The sequence below is a fragment of the Ranitomeya variabilis genome, chromosome 2 (assembly GCF_051348905.1).
Source record: "Ranitomeya variabilis isolate aRanVar5 chromosome 2, aRanVar5.hap1, whole genome shotgun sequence".
NCBI classification, from domain to species: Eukaryota; Metazoa; Chordata; class Amphibia; order Anura; family Dendrobatidae; genus Ranitomeya; species Ranitomeya variabilis.
The window spans coordinates 1089093569-1089099568 of record NC_135233.1 but is presented as its reverse complement, the minus strand read 5'-3'; the positions used below and the strand labels follow the sequence as shown (position 1 = coordinate 1089099568).

General features: G+C 47.9%; 1 protein-coding gene across 4 annotated transcripts in view; it reads left to right on the top strand.

Moving 5' to 3' along the window:
* The first annotated feature begins 4262 nt into the window (after positions 1–4262).
* Positions 4263–6000, top strand: part of MSRA (methionine sulfoxide reductase A) — a 283315-nt gene continuing 281577 nt past the window's right edge. The window contains exon 1 of one of the 4 annotated variants that reach the window (XM_077291721.1): positions 4263–4456. The gene's annotated coding sequence lies outside the window, so the exon portion shown is untranslated. The remainder of the gene's footprint in view (positions 4457–6000) is intronic. The other 3 variants (XM_077291722.1, XM_077291720.1, XM_077291724.1) reach the window with 3 other exon arrangements.

The following is a 6000-nucleotide window of genomic DNA, read 5'->3' as shown; positions in this document are numbered from 1 at the left end:
CAATCACAAGCCGCGACGTCATCGAAGGTCCTAAACTCCTAATTCTTAGGAACGGAGGCTGCCGGTTACATCGCTAAGGTCCAGGGGCCGCCGGACGGGTGAATATATCCAGATTTTTTATTTTAATTCTTTATTTTTTACATGAATATGGATCCCAGGGCCAGAAGGAGAGTTTCCTCTCCTTCAGACCCTGGGAACCATCCAGGATACCTTCCGATACTTGTGTCCCATTGACTTGCATTGGTATCGGGTATCGGCGATATCCGATATTTTTTGGATATCGGCCGATACCATCCGATACCAATACCTTTGAGTATCGGAAGGTATCGCTCAACACTAGTCAGCAGGTTTTTTGCTATGTAATCTGAGAGTAGCATGACATAGAGGCAGAGACCATGATTCCAGCAATGTGTCACTTGCTGGTCTGCTCGGCGCAGTTTTGAGACAACCCCTGGCAAAAATTATGGAATCACCGGCCTTGGAAGATGTTTAATCAGTTGTTTAATTTTGTAGAAAAAAAGCAGATCACAGACATGGCACAAAACTAAAGTAATTTCACATGGCAACTTTCTGGCTTTAAGAAACACTAAAAGAAATCAAGAAAAAAAAATGTGCTAGTCAGTAATGGTTACTTTTTTAACCAAGCATAAGGAAAAAATTATGGACTCACTCAATTCTGAGGAAAAAATTATGGAATCACCCTGTAAATTTTCATTCCCAAAAGTAACACCGGCATCAAATTAGATCTGCTCGTTATTCTTAACCTAAAAAGGAGTGATCACACGTTGGAGAGCTGTTGCATCAAGAGGACTGCCATGAATCATGGCTCCAACACAAGAGATATGTCAATTGAAACAAAGGAGAGGATTATCAAACTCTTAAAAGAGGGTTAGGCTAGGTTCAGATTGCGTTAGGGCAATCCGTTTAGGGCTAAGCGCTAGCGGATTGCGCTAACGCAATGTCTTTTAAGGGGTCGCGTTAAACGTCCCCGCTAGCGCAGATCCCCGATCTGCGAGAGCGGGGAACGGACCTAGGGCGCGCCGCGGACGCTGCAAGCAGCGTCCGAGGCGCGCTACAAAAGAACGGCACATCGCTAGCGCGTGCCAAAAATGACACGCGCTAGAAATGCGCTTTAACATTGCAGGCAATGGGAGCGCTAACGGACGCGTTGCACGGCGTTAATTTCGCCGTGCAACGCTGTCTGTTAGCGCTCACACTAAAACGCAATGGGAACCTAGCCTTAATCATCACGCAATGTTGCAAAAGATGTTGGTTTTTCACAGTCAGCTGTGTCTAAAATCTGGACCAAATACAAACAACATGGGAAGGTTGTTAAAGGCAAACATACTGGTAGACCAAGGAAGACATCAAAGCGTCAAAACCGGAAACTTAAAGCAATATGTCTCCAAAACAGGAAATGCACAACAAAACAAATGAGGAACGAATGGGAGGAAACTGGAGTCAACGTCTGTGACCGAACTGTAAGAAACCGCCTAAAGGAAATGGGATTTACATACAGAAAAGCTAAATGAAAGCCATCATTAACACCTAAACAGAAAAAAAACAAGGTTACTATGGGCTAAGGAAAAGCAATCGTGGACTGTGGATGACTGGATGAAAGTCATATTCAGTGATGAATCGCGAATCTGCATTGGGCAGAGTGATGATGCTGGAACTTTTGTTTGGTACCGTTCCAATGAGATTTATAAAGATGACTGCCTGAAGAGAACATGCAAAGTTCCACAGTCATTGATGATACGGGGCTGCATGTCAGGTAAAGGCACTGGGGAGATGGCTGTCATTACATCTTCAATAAATGCACAAGTTATGTTGATATTTTGGACACTTTTCTTATCCCATCAATTGAAAGGATGTTTGGGGATGATGAAATCATTTTTCTAGATGATAATGCATCCTGCCATAGAGCAAAAACTGTGAAAACATTCCTTGTAAAAAGACACATAAGGTCAATGTCATGGCCTGCAAATAGTTCAGATCTCAATCCAATAGGAAATCTTTGGTGGAAGTTGAATAAAATGGTCGATGACAAGGCTCCAACCTGCAAAGCTGATCAGCAACAGCAATCAGAGAAAGTTGGAGCCAGATTGATGAAGAGTCCTGTGTGACACTCATTAAGTCCCGGCCTCAGAGACTGCAAGCTGTTATAAAAGACAGAGGTGCTGCAACAAAATACTAGTGATGTGTTGGAGGGTTTTGTTGTTTGTTTGTTTTTCAGGATTCCATATTTTTTTTCTCAGAATTGAGTGAGTCCATAATTTTTCCCCTATGCTTGGTTACAAAAAGTAACAAATAATGACTACCACATTTTTTGTTCTTGATTTCTTTTAGTGTTTCTTAAAGCCAGAAAGTTGCCATTTGAAATGACTTTAGTTTTGTGCCATGTCTGTGATCGGCTTTTTTTCTACTAAATTAAACAACTGATTGAACATCCTCCAAGGCCGGTGATTCCATAATTTTTGCCAGGGGTTGTAGAATCCCTGTTTTCTCTGCTGTAGATGTAGCAGTGCTCAGAATGCTGAGCTCTATGTACACCTGAATTTTTTTGCGCATGATTTCCAACATTTTAGGGGAACAAACAACTTTTTAATCTCTAAAAATGTCCAAAAAAAAAGGTACAAGAAAAAATTAAAATCATTTTCTGATTTTCATGAACTACAAATAAGTTGGAGCAAAAAACAGTCAACAAAAAAATAAAAATAAAGGAGAAAGTGATTTAAAAAAAATAAAAAATGTAAATGATGAATTGGACTCATAGTGTCCAAAAATGTTCTGGGGTGATAATTAAGGCGAGATATATTAATAAGTGTTAATTGGTGATCCGTACAGTGTAAATCTGGTTTCCCACAATATAACAATAATTATAGAGATGATATTAAAACTGCTACGATTCATTAATTAGATGGAGGTAAGCCGAGGACAGCGGGAGACTTCACAATCCTTAGTCCTCACAAGCCTTAGTGTAGAGCCATTAAAAAAAATTAGACTGAAGATGAGACCCCTAAATACTGACCCCCAGATCACATCCCCACATAAATCAGGTCTCAGACAAGACCCCTTACCCAATACAGACCCTAGACCAGAGCCCGAATATCACATTGCCCGCACTCCTGAATACATAAATCCTAAATACATGTAAATCCCAAACCGCAGAATGAATGCAGACCCCAAAACAACCCAACCCCCAACGTAATACAGAGCCCAGACCAGACCCCTAACCTTACATCCACCAGACCAGACCCAATAAATTAATTCACAACCCAGACCAGACCCCCTGATCTAAGTCTTTAGACCAGACCTCCTAATCTAAAACAAACACCTTAGACCAGACCCCCTAAACTAACACACACCTCAGACCAGACCCCCTAAACTAACACACACCACAGACCAGACCCCCTAAACTAACACACACCACAGACCAGACCCCCTAAACTAACACACACCACTGACCAGACCCCCTAAACTAACACACACCACTGACCAGACCCCCTAAACTAACACACACCACAGACCAGACCCCCTAAACTAACACATACCACTGACCAGACCCCCTAAACACATACCACTGACCAGACCCCCTAAACTAACACACACCACAGACCAGACCCCCTAAACTAACACAAACCACAGACCAGACCCCCTAAACTAACACATACCACTGACCAGACCCCCTAAACTAACACACACCACAGACCAGACCCCCTAAACTAACACACACCACAGACCAGACCCCCTAAACTAACACACACCACAGACCAGACCCCCTAAACTAACACACACCACAGACCAGACCCCCTAAACTAACACATACCACTGACCAGACCCCCTAAACTAACACACACCACAGACCAGACCCCCTAAACTAACACACACCACTGACCAGACCCCAAAACTAACACAGACCCCTAAACGAATGAAAACCCTAATTTTACACAGTCCCCAAACCACACATCTAATCTAATAGACAGCAATCCAGACACCATAAATTAAATCACAACCCAGACCAGACCCTCTAAATTAATATAGACCCCAGACTAGGCCCCCTAATCTAATACAGTCTTTAGACTAGACCCCCTAACCTTATAGACCCCAGACCAATAACCTAATACAGACCTCAGACCCCAAAACAAATACAGACCCCAGACCACTAACCTAACACAGACGCCAGACCCCCTAATTGAACCCGGACCCCAGGGGCAGGGCGATCGTTGCTGGAAACAACACATTCACGTGCTGTTCTGGTCAGCAGTGATTGGTCACACACGGTCATGTGACCTATCAATAGTCCTCAGTCAATGCAGCAGGAGAACGCCTAGTTGAGCCTCTTGTCCCCGCCCGGGCGCCGTACTTGTAGTCTCTGCAGCATGCCGGAAGTTGTAGTTTGTGGTGGCTGTCCTCACTGTTCGGTAACTTGCTGAAGTCTCCGCGCTGGTTTGGGGTGAGTGTCGGTGTGACCCCGTGTGTATCCTGTATATATGGTGCGGGGCTGAGGTCCGCTGCTGTCTGGGGGTCACAGGAGTCGCTGCTCTCTATGTCTACACACTTTGCTGTGTGTGCAGTAACAGGACCTGATGGTTTCCGAATTAACGGGTGTTCTGGATTATCAGATAGTCACAGATTAGTACATAAACCCGAATTGTGAGTGTGGAGAAGAGAGCAGGAGCCTGCAGTGCTGTCAGTCCTGTAGGGTGGGGGGCGGTATTGTCCTGTAGGGTGGGGGGCGGTATTGTCCTGTAGGGTGGGAGCGGTATTGTCCTGTGGGGGCGGTATTGTCCTGTAGGGCGGGGGCGGTATTGTCCTGTAGGGTGGGAGCGGTATTGTCCTGTGGGGGCGGTATTGTCCTGTAGGGCGGGGGCGGTATTGTCCTGTAGGGTGGGAGCGGTATTGTCCTGTGGGGGCGGTATTGTCCTGTAGGGCGGGGGCGGTATTGTCCTGTAGGGTGGGAGCGGTATTGTCCTGTAGGGTGGGAGCGGTATTGTCCTGTGGGGGCGGTATTGTCCTGTAGGGCGGGGGCGGTATTGTCCTGTAGGGTGGGAGCGGTATTGTCCTGTGGGGGCGGTATTGTCCTGTAGGGCGGGGGCGGTATTGTCCTGTAGGGTGGGAGCGGTATTGTCCTGTAGGGTGGGAGCGGTATTGTCCTGTGGGGGCGGTATTGTCCTGTAGGGTGGGAGCGGTATTGTCCTGTGGGGGCGGTATTGTCCTGTAGGGCGGGGGCGGTATTGTCCTGTAGGGTGGGAGCGGTATTGTCCTGTAGGGTGGGAGCGGTATTGTCCTGTGGGGGCGGTATTGTCCTGTAGGGCGGGGGCGGTATTGTCCTGTAGGGTGGGGGGCGGTATTGTCCTGTAGGGTGGGGGGCGGTATTGTCCTGTGGGGGCGGTATTGTCCTGTAGGGTGGGGGGCGGTATTGTCCTGTAGGGTGGGGGGCGGTATTGTCCTGTAGGGTGGGGGGCGGTATTGTCCTGTAGGGTGGGGGGCGGTATTGTCCTGTAGGGTGGGGGGCGGTATTGTCCTGTAGGGCGGGGGCAGTATTGTCCTGTGAGGGCGGTATTGTCCTGTAGGGCGGGGGCGGTATTGTCCTGTAGGGTGGGGGGCGGTATTGTCCTGTAGGGTGGGAGCGGTATTGTGCTGTACGGTGGGAGCGGTGTTGTCCTGTGGGGGCGGTATTGTCCTGTGGGGGCGGTATTGTCCTGTGGGGGCGGTATTGTCCTGTAGGGTGGGGGGCGGTATTGTCCTGTAGGGTGGGGGGCGGTATTGTCCTGTAGGGTGGGGGCGGTATTGTCCTGTAGGGTGGGAGCGGTATTGTGCTGTGGGGGCGGTATTGTCCTGTGGGGGCGGTATTGTCCTGTGGGGGCGGTATTGTCCTGTGGGGGCGGTATTGTCCTGTGGGGGCGGTATTGTCCTGTAGGGTGGGGGCGGTATTGTCCTGTAGGGTGGGAGCGGTATTGTGCTGTACGGTGGGAGCGGTGTTGTCCTGTGGGGGCG